Source organism: Podarcis erhardii (assembly GCF_964252035.2).
Source record: "Podarcis erhardii genome assembly, chromosome: 7".
NCBI classification, from domain to species: Eukaryota; Metazoa; Chordata; class Lepidosauria; order Squamata; family Lacertidae; genus Podarcis; species Podarcis erhardii.
Genome location: NC_138511.1, coordinates 9,927,882 through 9,940,870, shown reverse-complemented (window position 1 = coordinate 9,940,870; position 12,989 = coordinate 9,927,882). Strand labels below are relative to the sequence as shown.

General features: G+C 43.5%; 1 long non-coding RNA gene across 1 annotated transcript in view; it reads right to left on the bottom strand.

Moving 5' to 3' along the window:
* Window positions 1-12,989, bottom strand: part of LOC309345508 — a 70,093-nt gene that overhangs the window by 24,251 nt on the left and 32,853 nt on the right. The gene's annotated exons all lie outside the window — the stretch shown is intronic.

Sequence of the window (12,989 nt, the reverse complement as noted above, 5' to 3'; positions counted from 1 at the left end):
ATTTACATCTCTTTATTTCTGACTTTGCAGCACTACAGAAAACATGTCCGAAGAGTTCAGTGTTCAGCAAGCAAGTGACAAAGACGTCCTTCACATACGCAACAGGAAGGTCTCATATTACACACTGCACAAATCTTTGTGAAGCCTGTGAACTTCCGGGAAGATTCTTTCCCACAGCTAGCCACATCATGTGATGTTTTCACCAAGCTGCAAGTTTGCAGCTGCGTTGCTCTCATATCGTAACACTGGGACCCATTCATACTGGTTGGTTCCAGTCCAAGCCAGTAGGAACCAGCCCAAAGCAGTTTGAAAAAGTCCAGGCGGATTCCAAGTTCCCAAGACTGGTTTGAATGGGTGGAACAGATCCAAGCCGGTTTGAACCAGCTGAAACCAATTGGGGAAAGTCCAGGCAGGTTCCAACTTGCCCACACCAGTTTGAAATACCCCAGACTCGTTGGAACTGGCTCAGACTGCTTGGAATAGGTCTAGGCTGGTTTGAACCGGTCCAGATCGGTTGAAACAGGTCCAAGTCGGTTGGTTTAGGCCACTTTGAACAGGTCTAAGCCGGTTTGTGCTGGTACAAGCCAGTTTGAACCGGTCTTGGCTGGTTTGAATAGGTCTAGGCCAGTTTGAAATGGCCCAAGCCAGTTTGAGCAGTTCTAAGTGGGTTGGAACTGGCCTAGACCTGTTCAAACGGGCCTAGACTGGTACAAACTAGCCAAGACCGGTTCAAACCGGCTTGGACCAGCACAAACTGGCTTAGACAGGTTCAAACGGGCCAAGACCGGCTTGGACCTGTTTCAACTGACTTGGACCGGTTCAAACCAGCCCAGACCTGTTACTAGGCAGCAAGGTGACCCTCTACCACGAGGATGGCGTGCATCCTTCCAATGCGGGAAACAATGTTTGGTTGGTTGACAGATCTGCAGGGATTAGGGATTGGTTGCAGGTCTGAGGGTACTGGCGGCGAGTTTTGCTCCCCCGGATATTGAAGGGTAGTCTGATAAAGGATTCCAGGGGCATGACCCTATCTGAAGCCTATGGAGGCTAGTGCCTAAGGCACGCCCCCGAGCAGTGACCCTGCGGGAGTGCCTAGTTGATGTGCATCAGCAGGGCTCCCCCTGCTGGTGTTAACCCTTTCGGATTTTCAAGCAAGCAGGCTGAAGCTGGATAGTCGGATAGGTGGGAGGTGGAAACTCGCCAAACAACCTGGCTTGGCCAATTCAGCTCACAATCCGTTCTCACAATCTGGTCCAGCTCACAATCCGGTCCAGGTCGGTTGAAACAGGTCCAAGCCAGTTGGAACCGGTCTAGGCCGGTTTGAGCCGGTACAAGCCAGTTTGAACCAGTCTTGGCTGGTTTGAATAGGTCTAGGCCAGTTTGAAACAGCCCAAGCCAGTTTGAGCAGTTCCAAGTGGGTTGGAACTGGCCTGTTCAAACTGGCCTAGAACGGTACAAAACAGCCAAGACCAGTTCAAACCGGCATGGACCAGCACAAACTGGCTTAGATAGGTTCAAACGGGCCAAGACCGGTTTTAACCGGCACTGGTTCAAACTAGCCTAGACCTGTTTCAACCAGTCTGAGGTCTAGGCTGGTTTGAACAGGCCCAAGCAAGTTTGAACAGTTCCAGACAGCTTCAAGCAGGTCCAGGCCAGTTGGAACAGATGGATGCCATTTGAAACTGGCCCAGGCTAGTTAGATTTGGCCTACCGGAAGGGCGTGGACTTAATGTGGAACATTTTCAATGATTTTGATGATCTGAGGATTTCTTTCCCAAATTTAGTCATAATTTGGTCACCACTGTTGGAAAGGCGCACTTGGAGGGACTGCCAATGTCCTATTGCTATAAACAAATCCAGAAAGATCCTGGAACGCTCAGTGGCTCAAAGAGTGGCAGCACTGGGGGGGGGGGCGGGACATTGACCAGCCCAACATCCAGTTCAGCAAGGTGACCCTCTACCATGGCGTGCATCTTTCCAATGCGGGAAACGATGTTTGGTTGGCTGACAGATCTGCGGGGATTAGGGATTGGTTGCAGGTCTGAGGGTATTGGCGGTGAGCTTTGCTCGAGTGGTGGTTAGGCACTGGTATGTGTATTATTATGTAGATGTATGGGGGGGAGCACCATCACCTCCCCCGGATATTGAAGGCTAGTCCGGTAAAGGATTCGGGGGGGGTGGCCCCATCCAAAGCCTATGGAGGCCAGGGCCCAAGGCACGCCCCCGAGTGGTGACCCCGGGGGAGTGCCTAGTTGATGTGCATCAGCAGGGCTCCCCCTGCTGGTGTTAACCCTTCCGGATCTTCAAGCAAGCAGGCTGAAGCTGGATAGTCAGATAGGACCAATGCCTAAGCCAATACTGCTCATCACCTGTAATCAATAAAGTTGCAGGCAATTTTACAAGTACTATTACAAATATTGTATCAGAAGGAAAGTCTGTAGAGAACCCTGTGGACATAAGAAGATGCTTTCAGAACTGTATAAAAAGGGTAAAGAAGATAAAGCTAAAATTGAGCAATTTATCAGAACTAATGGTTTGCAGAAGATTCCCAAAGGTAAAAGGATCCTACTAAATGGTTTAATCACAAGACAGGAGGTGGAAAGCGCAATAAATTTAATGCAACTTGGCAAGGCCCCAGGACCAGATGGTTTATCAGCAAAATACTATAAGACATTGAAAGACTGGCTTATCCAGCCATTGTTAGAAGTTTGCAATAAGATTATAGGAGGGGACAAAGCACCCGAAACCTGGAAGGAAGCCTATATTACTCTGATTGCAAAACAAGATCAAGATAGATTGAACGTCAAAAATTATAGACCAATTTCCCTACTTAATGTGGATTACAAAATCTTTGCCAATATATTGGCCAACAAGCTTAAGAAGGTCTTATACATGAGAACCCGACAGGTTTTCTGCCTGGAAGACATATCAAAGATAATATCAGGAATATAGTAGATATTATGGGAAAATTGGAAGCAAAAAAATCTGTAAAGCAATGTTAATGTTCATTGATGCGGAGAAGGCCTTTGACAATGTATCTTGGAATTTTATGACACAAAATTAAGAAAGTATTGGGGTGGGTCGGGAATTCTTAAATGGTATCAATGCAATTTATCATGAACAAAAAGTTAAAATTAAAATAAATAATGTGGTATAGGAGGAAATTAAAATTGAGAAGGGAACCAGGCAAGGGTGCCCACTTTCCCCTCTGCTTTTTATCTCGGTCCTTGAGGTCTTGTTAAGTATGATAAGGACAGAAGAACAAATTAAAGGTATAGTAGTAGGATCCTAACAATATAAATTAAAAGCCTTTGCTGATGACTTGGTGTTGACGCTTCAGTATCCAGACTCCAGTGCAGTAAAAGCACTGGAGATGATACAGGAGTTCAGACAGGTAGCAGGATTTAAGTTAAATGAGAGCAAAACCAAAGTATTAGAGAAAAGTCTGGACAATGAGGAAAGAAAATTATTACAAAAAAAGACAGGCCTAGTCTTTGTGAAAAAAGTTTAATATCTGGGGGTTAATTTGTCGGTGAAAAATTTGAACTTCTACAAAGATAATTATGAGAAATTATGGAATGAAATCAAGAGAGATCTGGAGATTTGGTCAAATGTAAAATTGTCATTAATAGGTCGGATTTCTGTGGTTAAGATGGATGTATTGCCAAAGATGCTGTTTTTGTTTCAAGTCCTCCCAATTATTGAGAATGTGAAATGTTTTAAAGAATGGCAGAAAATTTTATCTAGATTTATCTGGCAGGGGGGAAAACCCAGAATTAAGTATAAACTACTAACGGACTCAAAAGAAAGAGGGGGATTCTCCCTGCCAGATTTGAAGATTTACTTTGAAGCTGCAGCTCTTTGTTGGGTTAAGGAATGGATACAACTGGTCGAGGCCAGTTTGTGCCGGTCCAAAGTTTAAACTGGCCCAGACTGCTTGGAACAGGTCCAGGTCAGTTTGAACAGGAGTCTCTTGGAACCAGCCCAGACCTGTTGGAAACAGTTGATAATAGTTAGATCCCATCCAAGACGTTTGGAACCAGACCAAACGAGTTGAAAAATTCCAGGCGGGTTGCAACTTGCCCAGACTGGTATGAACTGGCCCAGATTGGTTGGAACAGGGCCAAGCCGGTTGGAACAGGTTTATGTCACTTGGAACCAGCCCAGACCTGTTGGAACCAGGTCATACTGGTTGGATCCGGTACAAGCCGGTAGGAACCAGCCCAAACCAGTTTGAAAAAGTCCAGGCAGACTCCAACTTCCCCAGACCGTTTGAAGTGGTTGAAACAGGTCTAGGCTGGTTTGAACCGGTCAAAGTTGAGTGCAACAGGTCCAAGCCAGTTAAAACCGGTCCAAGCCAGTTTGAACCAGCTCAAACTAGTTGGAGAAAAGTCCAGGCAGGTTCCAACATGCCCAGACCAATTGGAACTGGCTCAGACTGGTTGGAACTGGTCTAGGCTGTTTTGAACCGGTCCAAGTTGGTTGAAACAGGTCCAAGCTGGTTGGAACCAGTCTAGGCCAGTTTGAACCGGTCTAGGCCGGTTTGTGCCTGTAAAAGCCAACATCCAGTTCAGCAAGGTGTCCCTCTACTGCGAGGGCGGCGTGCATCTTTCCAATGCGAGAAACGATGTTTGGTTGGCTGACATATCTGCGGGGATTAGGGATTGGTTGCAGGTCTGAGGGTATTGGCGGCAAGCTTTGCTCGAGTGGTGGTTAGGCACTGGTATGGGTATTGTTATGTAGATGTCTGGGGAGAGGAGCGCCATCACCTCCCCCAGATATTGAAGGCTAGTCCAGTAAAGGATTCCGGGGGTGGGGGGTGGCCCCGTCCAAAGCCTCTGGAGGCCAGGGCCCAAGGTACATCCCCGAGCGGTGACCCTGGGGGAATGTCTAGTTGATGTGCATCAGCAGGGCTCCCCCTGCTGGTGTTAACCCTTCCGGGTCTTCAAGCAAGCAGGCTGAAGCTGGATAGTCGGATAGGACCAATGCCTAAGCCAATAGCACTCATCACCTGTAACTAATAAAGTTGCGGGCTATTTTAGCCCATTAACCTTCAAATAACGGTGTCATGTGTCTTTATTCCTACTGGTGGGAGGCGGGAAATCGCCACGAAACCTGGCTTGGCCAATTCAGCTCACAATGCGTTCTCAGTCAGTTTGACACCATAGTCCCCTGAGAAAGCCCTTTTGAAATTTGCTATCATACAGCCTAGTGGAGTGCTTGAATTACAAGCTGTTGAACACTCCCCCCGCATCGCTATGTCCCTTGCGAAGTGCTTCTCAACAGATTCTCAGAGATTCGCTTCCCTTTGTTCCCAATCAAAATGCAGTCGCCTGATTTGGAAATGCGGTACTGAAAGGTCCACATTCAGTGCCCTGGCGCCCTGTTACCATCAATTCTGTTGGAACCGGTTCAGACCGGTTGGAACCGGTCCAAGACAGTTTGAACCAGCTGAAACCAGTTGGGGAAAGTCCATGCGGGTTCCAGCATGCCCAGACCAGTTTGAACTGACTCAGATGGGTTGGAACTGGTTCAAACTGCTTGGAACAGGTCTAGACTGGTTTGAACCGGTCCAAGTCGGTTGAAACAGGTCCAAGCCGGTTGGAACCAGTCTAGGCCAGTATGAACCGGTCTAGGCAGGTTTGTGCTGATCCAAGCCAGTTTGAACTGGTCAAGGCAGGTTTGTACCGGTCTAGGCTGGTTTGAACCGGTCCAAGCCAGTTGGAATTGGTCTGGGCCAGTTTGAACCGGACTAGGCCAGTTGGTGCTGGTCCAAGCCAGTTTGAACAGGTCCAGGCTGGTTTCTGCTGGTCTGAGCTGGTTTGAAGAGGTCTAGGCCGGTTGGAACAGCTCTGTGCCACTTGGAAGCAGCCAAGACCTGCTTGTGCCTGTAAAAGCCAACATCCAGTTCAGCAAGGTGACCCTCTACTGCGAGGGCGGCGTGCATCTTTCCAATGCGAGAAACGATGTTTGGTTGGCTGACATATCTGCGGGGATTAGGGATTGGTTGCAGGTCTGAGGGTATTGGCGGCAAGCTTTGCTCGAGTGGTGGTTAGGCACTGGTATGGGTATTGTTATGTAGATGTATGGGTGGGAGCGCTATCACCTCCCCCCGGATATTGAAGGCTAGTCCGGTAAAGGATTCGGGGGGGGGGGGTGGCCCCGTCCAAAGCCTATGGAGGCCAGGGCCCAAGGCACGCCCCCGAGCGGTGACCCTGGGGGAGTGCCTAGTTGATGTGCATCAGCAGGGCTCCCCCTGCTGGTGTCAACCCTTCCGGGTCTTCAAGCAAGCAGGCTGAAGTTGGATAGTCGGATAGGACCAATGCCTAAGCCAATAGCACTCATCACCTGTAACCAATAAAGTTGCGGGCTATTTTAGCCCATTAACCTTCAAATAACGGTGTCATGTGTCTTTATTCCTACTACAATTGGTGGTAATTTCAATTCTGCCCCTTTATTCGTGAAGGCTATTTGAGCTTGAATTTTAGATAGAAAATCACACCCCAAAAGGGAAATTGGACATTCTAGTACATAAAGAAACTGATGAGTGAGGGACCTCCCTCCAATCTGGCACTCTTGGGGTTGCAGAAAGGGTTTTAGAGTTTTATTGCCAGCTCAGACTGGTTTGAACAGGTCTAGGTTGGTTTGAACCGGTCCAAGCTGGGTGGTACAGGTCCAAAACTGGTTGGAAGTGGTTCAGACCGGTTAGAAGTGGTTCAGACCGGCCCAGACTGGTTGGAACAGGTCTAGACGGGTTTGAACCGGTCCAGGTTGGTTGAAACAGGTCCAAGCCAGTTCGAACCAGTCTAGGCCAGTTTGAACCGGTCTAGGTCGATTTATGCCGGTACAAGCCAGTTTGAACCGGTCTTGGCCGGTTTGAACAGGTCTAGGTTTGAAACGGCCTAAGCCAGTTTGAACAGTTCCAAGTGGGTTGGAACTGGCCCAGACAGGTAGGAGCAGGTCCAGACCAGTTGGAGCAGGTGCAGGTCTTTTGAAACTGAATTTGACCGGTTCAAACCAGCCTAGACCTGTTCAAACCAGTCTGAGCTGGCAATAAAACCCTAAAACCCTTTCTGGAACCTCAAGAGTGCCAGATTGGAGGGAGGTCCCTCACTCATCAGTTTCTTTATGTACCAGAATGTCCCATTCCCCTTTTTGGACGTGATTTTCTATCTAAAAATCAAGCTCAAATAGCCTTCACGCCTAAAGGGGCAGAATTGAAATTACCACCAACTGTAGTAGCTCTAAAGCCAGGTGCAAGCAGAACTGTGCATGCGTCGGCGTGGGTCTCGCTCTTGGAACTTTACTAATTAGAAGCCTGAAAAACAAATAACTCTGCAAACTGATAGCTGAACTAACTCACTGAAAACTGGTCTTAGGTCCAAGTCCTGGATTGGGGTGATTTAGTGTTTAAAGCGGTGGTTTATCTATTTATTTGGGAAAGACTTGAGAAGAACTTAACAAGATGGCCAAGTCTTTGAAAAAGCTGGGTGAAATGATTCAGCGTTCGGAAGCAAATGTCCGCACTGATATGCAAGACTTGAAAGGAGAGATGAGAAGAATGACTGCTACAGTAGAAAAAGTTATGAAAATAGCAGAGTATGCAAAAGAGGTAGCTGATGCAAACGTAAACAAAATAGAATCTCTGACAAAAAGGATTTCACAAATGAACGATAGACAGCGCAGAAGGAATTTAAAATTCTCTGGTATTTCTGAAGATATTGGGAATACAGACCTGGAAAAGCTCTCTACAATCATAAAATCCTCTTTACCTGGGCCTACCCTGCTACACTGTTGGTTTTTAAAGACAGCAGGAAATATTCTGCTAAGAACCCTGGTGAAGCAAAAAAATGCTAGCTGATTTAGGAGTTGGATTACAATGACAGACTGAGCAAGAACTCTCATGTTCGGAAGAATTACAGGTAGACCAACAGGGAGAGTCAAGTGAAGAATCTCAAGAATCTCCAGTGCAGAGACAAGAGAATAAAAGAAGACAGAAGTCAAGAGGGGAAGGAAACAGCAAGAAATAATATATACTAGCGACATCTAAAATGGTCTTTTGTAAATATATATATGTTGCTTTTTCTGATATAAACTTTCCAAGAGCGAAGGGAGAGGAGTGTGGTTCTCCAAGATACCATGAGACAGGGATCATGGAGATCCCTAACTGAGTCTCAGTGGGGAGTTGAATGGGCCAGAATTGAAAATATAATATATGTACACAGAGGGATTCAAAAAACAATCAGTAGCTGGGATAATGGATAGATCTTTAAAAGTTTTATCTTTAAATGTTAACGGGCTGGCCTCAAACACCAAACGCTACAGGGTACTGACATTGTCAAAGAAAATGAAAGTGGATATACTATGCCTTCTGGAGACTCATAGAGCCGAAGCAAACAACCAACCTTTGTTATGCTCTCAGCAATGGGGCCTAATAGCAGAATCGAAAGCGACGAACAAGGCTAGAGGGGTCGCTATACTATGTAATGCAAATCTTAAGCCGGAGGTTCTGAGCCAGAAAAAAGATAACGATGGTAGATTTATATTCTTAAAAATTAAAGACACAAGACTTTCTCTTATATTGACTACGAGCTAATTAAAGAAGGGAATGAAATCAGTGTTAGAACAGCAAAGACTATGGGAATATGGATTTCAGACCATACTCCACTATTTGTGGAGCTGGGACTGGAAGAGGATGGAAAAAGTAGGAGATGGCGGTACAATAACCTAATAATGGCAAAAGAGATTGACAGGGAATATATTAGAAAACAGATTGGTTGGTATTTTAAAGAAAACAATGCTTCAGCCGAGATCCCGGTAGCATGGGACGCTTTCAAAGCTGTTATAAGAGGACATTGTATCCTGAAAGAGATTGCGATTAAGAAGGATTGGTACTTGGGGAGACAAGAAAAAATTAAATCTTGCAACAGCAACAGGTTAAATTTCTAAGGAGAAGACAGGAGCAGTTAAGAAAGTTAAAACAGGAATTGGATGAGCTGGATATAGCTGGAAGAGAGATAATATGATCCAAAATTATTTTCAGAGAACCTCAATAGGATCATATAAGAGATTGGCAAACTATTTAAAGAAAAGGAGGGATAAACAGAGGGTGAAGGCCATTAAGACCAGAAGGAAAATACTTACACAAAGCTCTAGAGAAATAAAGAAAGAATTTGCAGAATTCTATCAATCTTTATATAAAGAAGAAAATAAAAATATAAGTAGGGAAAGTTTAGGGTTTAAAATCGAAGAAACTGATAGATGAAGACTGAAGGAGGAAATTTCTCTGGAAGAAATAGAGAATGTAGTTAAATCATTTAAAAGTAAGAAATCCCCAGGATTAGATGGAATTACGGCAGACCTTTATAAAGAAACAATTGATATCCTGGGCTCAAAACTGAAAAAAAGTATTTCATAATATCTTAGAAGGGGGGAAAGCCCCAGATACTTGGAAACTAGTGGAAATAGTAGTAATTGAAAAACTACAAAAGGACCCTACAGAGGTGGGGTCATACAGACCAATTAGCCTATTAAATCAAGACTATAAGATATTTACAAAGATCCTGGCAAGGCGACTGGAAAAGGTACTACCTAAAATAATTAAGGAAGATCAATATGGATTTGTTAAGGGAAGATACATAGGCCATCATATAAGAAATGTGTTTTAATAAATACATTTAATAAATATATTTTTTTTTATTTTTTTGTTTTTTTTTTTTGTTTTTTTTATTGTTTTATTGTTTTAATAAATAAATTTATTAACAAGCAGGGTAAAAGGAAAATTGGTGGTCTTAAAATTGGATGTGTATAAGGCCTTCGACACAATTAGACATAAATTCTTATGGAATATTATGCAGGAGGTAGGATTAGAAGAGAACTCTGTCGAAGCAATCCGGGAATTGTATAGAAAACGGAAGGCTGTGGTCAGAGTGAATGAGGGGGTTCCAGATCAATTCAATATACAAAGAGGAGTTAAACAAGGATGTTCACTCTCACCACTACTATTTGCATTGGGTATGGAGTACTTGGCAGACAGAATTCGAAACTCAGTAAGGATAAAAGGATATAAGAAAGGAAAGGAAGAAATTAAGTTAAACATGTATGCAGCTGCTATCCTATTATTATTTACAAACCCCTTAGAGGGTGTAAGAGAACTTATGATAATCCTGAAGGACTTTAAAGAGGAGTCGGGGAGTAAATTTGGAGAAGTCTGAAATTTTATTTTGGGATGTAAAGAAAGAGGAGAAGAAGGAAATTGCAAAAATGACAAAGATGGATATCAATAGGAAAAAAATTGAATACTTGGGGTAAATGTTATTAAAAATAGTGCTAGGATTCCAGATGTAAATTACAAAGAAGCGTGGAGAAAGATCAAGAAGGATATAAAACCATGGAATAATAAGAATTTATTTATTCTAGGTAGGGTTAGAGCAGTTAAAATGTTTTTGGTACCGAAATTATTATATTGAAATAAATATAGTAATAAGGTATAAAGTAATTACACTACCCATTAGGAAAATATGGTTCAAAACATGGAATAAGGTATTTTAAAATTGGATTTTTGGAAGTAAAAGAGTTAGAACCCCAGACATAGTAAATTATTCATCTCAAGAAGAGATGGGATGGGGAATACTGAACTTAGAATTTTACTATGAAACGTTCCAATTGAAAAATCGAATAGATATTGGATATAAGGAAGGGATTAAATGGATAAGACTGGAGAATGAAATAAATGAAAGAATAGGAAGAGAAGGGCTATTTAACAGAGATATTAACACAGCTTTTAAGAAGACAATAGGACCAAGGAAAACTGTGTTAGGAATCTGGAAGAACTGGAATACAAAATGGATGCCAACATACTCAAGGTGGATGCCGTTAAAATATATGTAGGAGGGTCAAAGGGAGCCTAGTTGGTGGAAGAAATTAGAAGATCAGGGATTTTATAAATTAAAAGATATGTTTGATGAAGAGGGGTGCGGCTGAACAGAGGGTTGGCTCACTCTCCAGGATGGCTCTGATCTTGGTTACCTCCAGTTCTTCTTACAGTAATAATAGCTGTTCTCCTTCTTATCTTCTTTTACTACCCAGGAGGAATTGTTGGTATCCTTGGGCTCCTTGAACCCATGGAGTTCCTTGATCATGATGAAGTTGATGTTAACCCTGATGTGACCTTGAGGAGACCAATGACAAAAGAAAATGTTTTTGTAAAGAATGCTAAGCAGATGCTTCAAATATATGGAGAAAATGTCACCCTTTATTATGAACACCCTAGAAAGGTAGCTGACATATCCCAGGACTAATCAGGGACCCTGACATTGTCTTGGCAGGCCTACTGTATAATCAAAGTGGCCTTTTCGTGACACCTCCTTCTGAAATGAATGATACCTCCTACCAATATTTCCGGTTCTCCAGAACCACCCAGGGCTTGTGCTTTTGTTGTTATGCCTCTGGATCATGGAACGCCAAATGGAAAGATTGGTCGCATGTCCAGCACCACCAACATAAAGGTTGGCTGGGAAATTACACACAGTGCACTGCTAAGTTTTGGTTGTGGGGTTCCTTCAACGCCTTTTACCAAAGCAACACCACATCCTCAGATCTGTATCCATACTTTCCCCAATATGCAGTCAACTTCACCGGACAGGGATCCATCTGTTCTGGCTGGCTGATCAAGGACCCCAATCATTGGTTCTTGTATAGTGGACTAGCCACTAATTACCACCCTAGTAATTATCAGTGTGTGGGAATAGGTGCCTTTACTTTCCCTGTAACTGTGGAGGCTTTTCCTCCTCTACCCTCTCTTAGAAACAGAAAGAGGAGAGGTCCAAGGGGAACAGTGCAGTGATGAGATTTTCCTGGCCTGGTCTGTGGGTGCTGTTGGTGGAGGCTTCGTTAGCATCCTCACCATCGGCATACATCCGGGAGTTGTGGCTGAACAAAACCGTGAAGCACTATTTGCCCTAACATGCAGGTTGGAGAAAACCATCAATGCCACTACACATATCCTCCGACAGTTGCAGTCTGAGATTGAGGATTTGAACCAGATAGCAGCAGCTAATAGACTTGCTCCTGACTATCTCCTCGCCAAATCAAGAGGTTTTTGTAAAATAGTCCCGGAAGGCAAATGCAGAGTGAAGTTTCATGACCTCAACAACACTACTGAGGACGAGTTGCCAAAATTACAGGCCCTTATAAATGATAACCATTGCTGCGTCTGTCGATTCTTGAGCATATTTTAAATGGGTAACAGGTATTCCTTATAGGTTTGCAACATACGCTTCTGGTTTCTTATTGAATGGTTTTTTAAAAAATCTTAATGATTTCTTCATGAACTTTGTTCCAAAAGCTTTTTATCTCCTTACAGCCCACCATATATAGTACATTGTTCCTATCTCGGTGTTACATCTCCAGCACACATTGTTTTTTTGCTTATAGTTTTTTGCCGATTCCTTGGGGCAGGGGTTAGGTATCATCGGTAGATCATTTTCATTAGATTCTCCCTTATTGTATAGCATGCTGTGAACTTGATGTCAAATTTCCACAGCTAACATTATGTTGTGGCCAAAATCCTGTGCCCACTTTATCATAACGTCCTTTAGCATCTCATCCTTGAGTTCCCATTCCAGAAGTAGATCATACATCCTAGATAGGGTCTTTTTATTAGTTTGCACTAATAATACAAGTCATTTTGTAATAATGACTTCTTTTCTCTAAAACCAATTTTCTTATCCTGATTAAATATATGCACTATTTGGTGATACTGAATCCAGCCGTTACAATACTGTTTAATTTCTTCATACGATTTTTAATTGGCCCAGTTCTACCTTTATTAATTGTTGGTAAGTTGCCCAATTTGTGTCCATGTTTGTCTTTTTTACCGTTATCATCTCCACTGGGGATACCCACCAGGGTATTTGGGGCTCTAATAGTCTGTGGTACTTATCCCAGACCTTGTATAATGAAATTCTGACTATATGATTTTAAAAGTC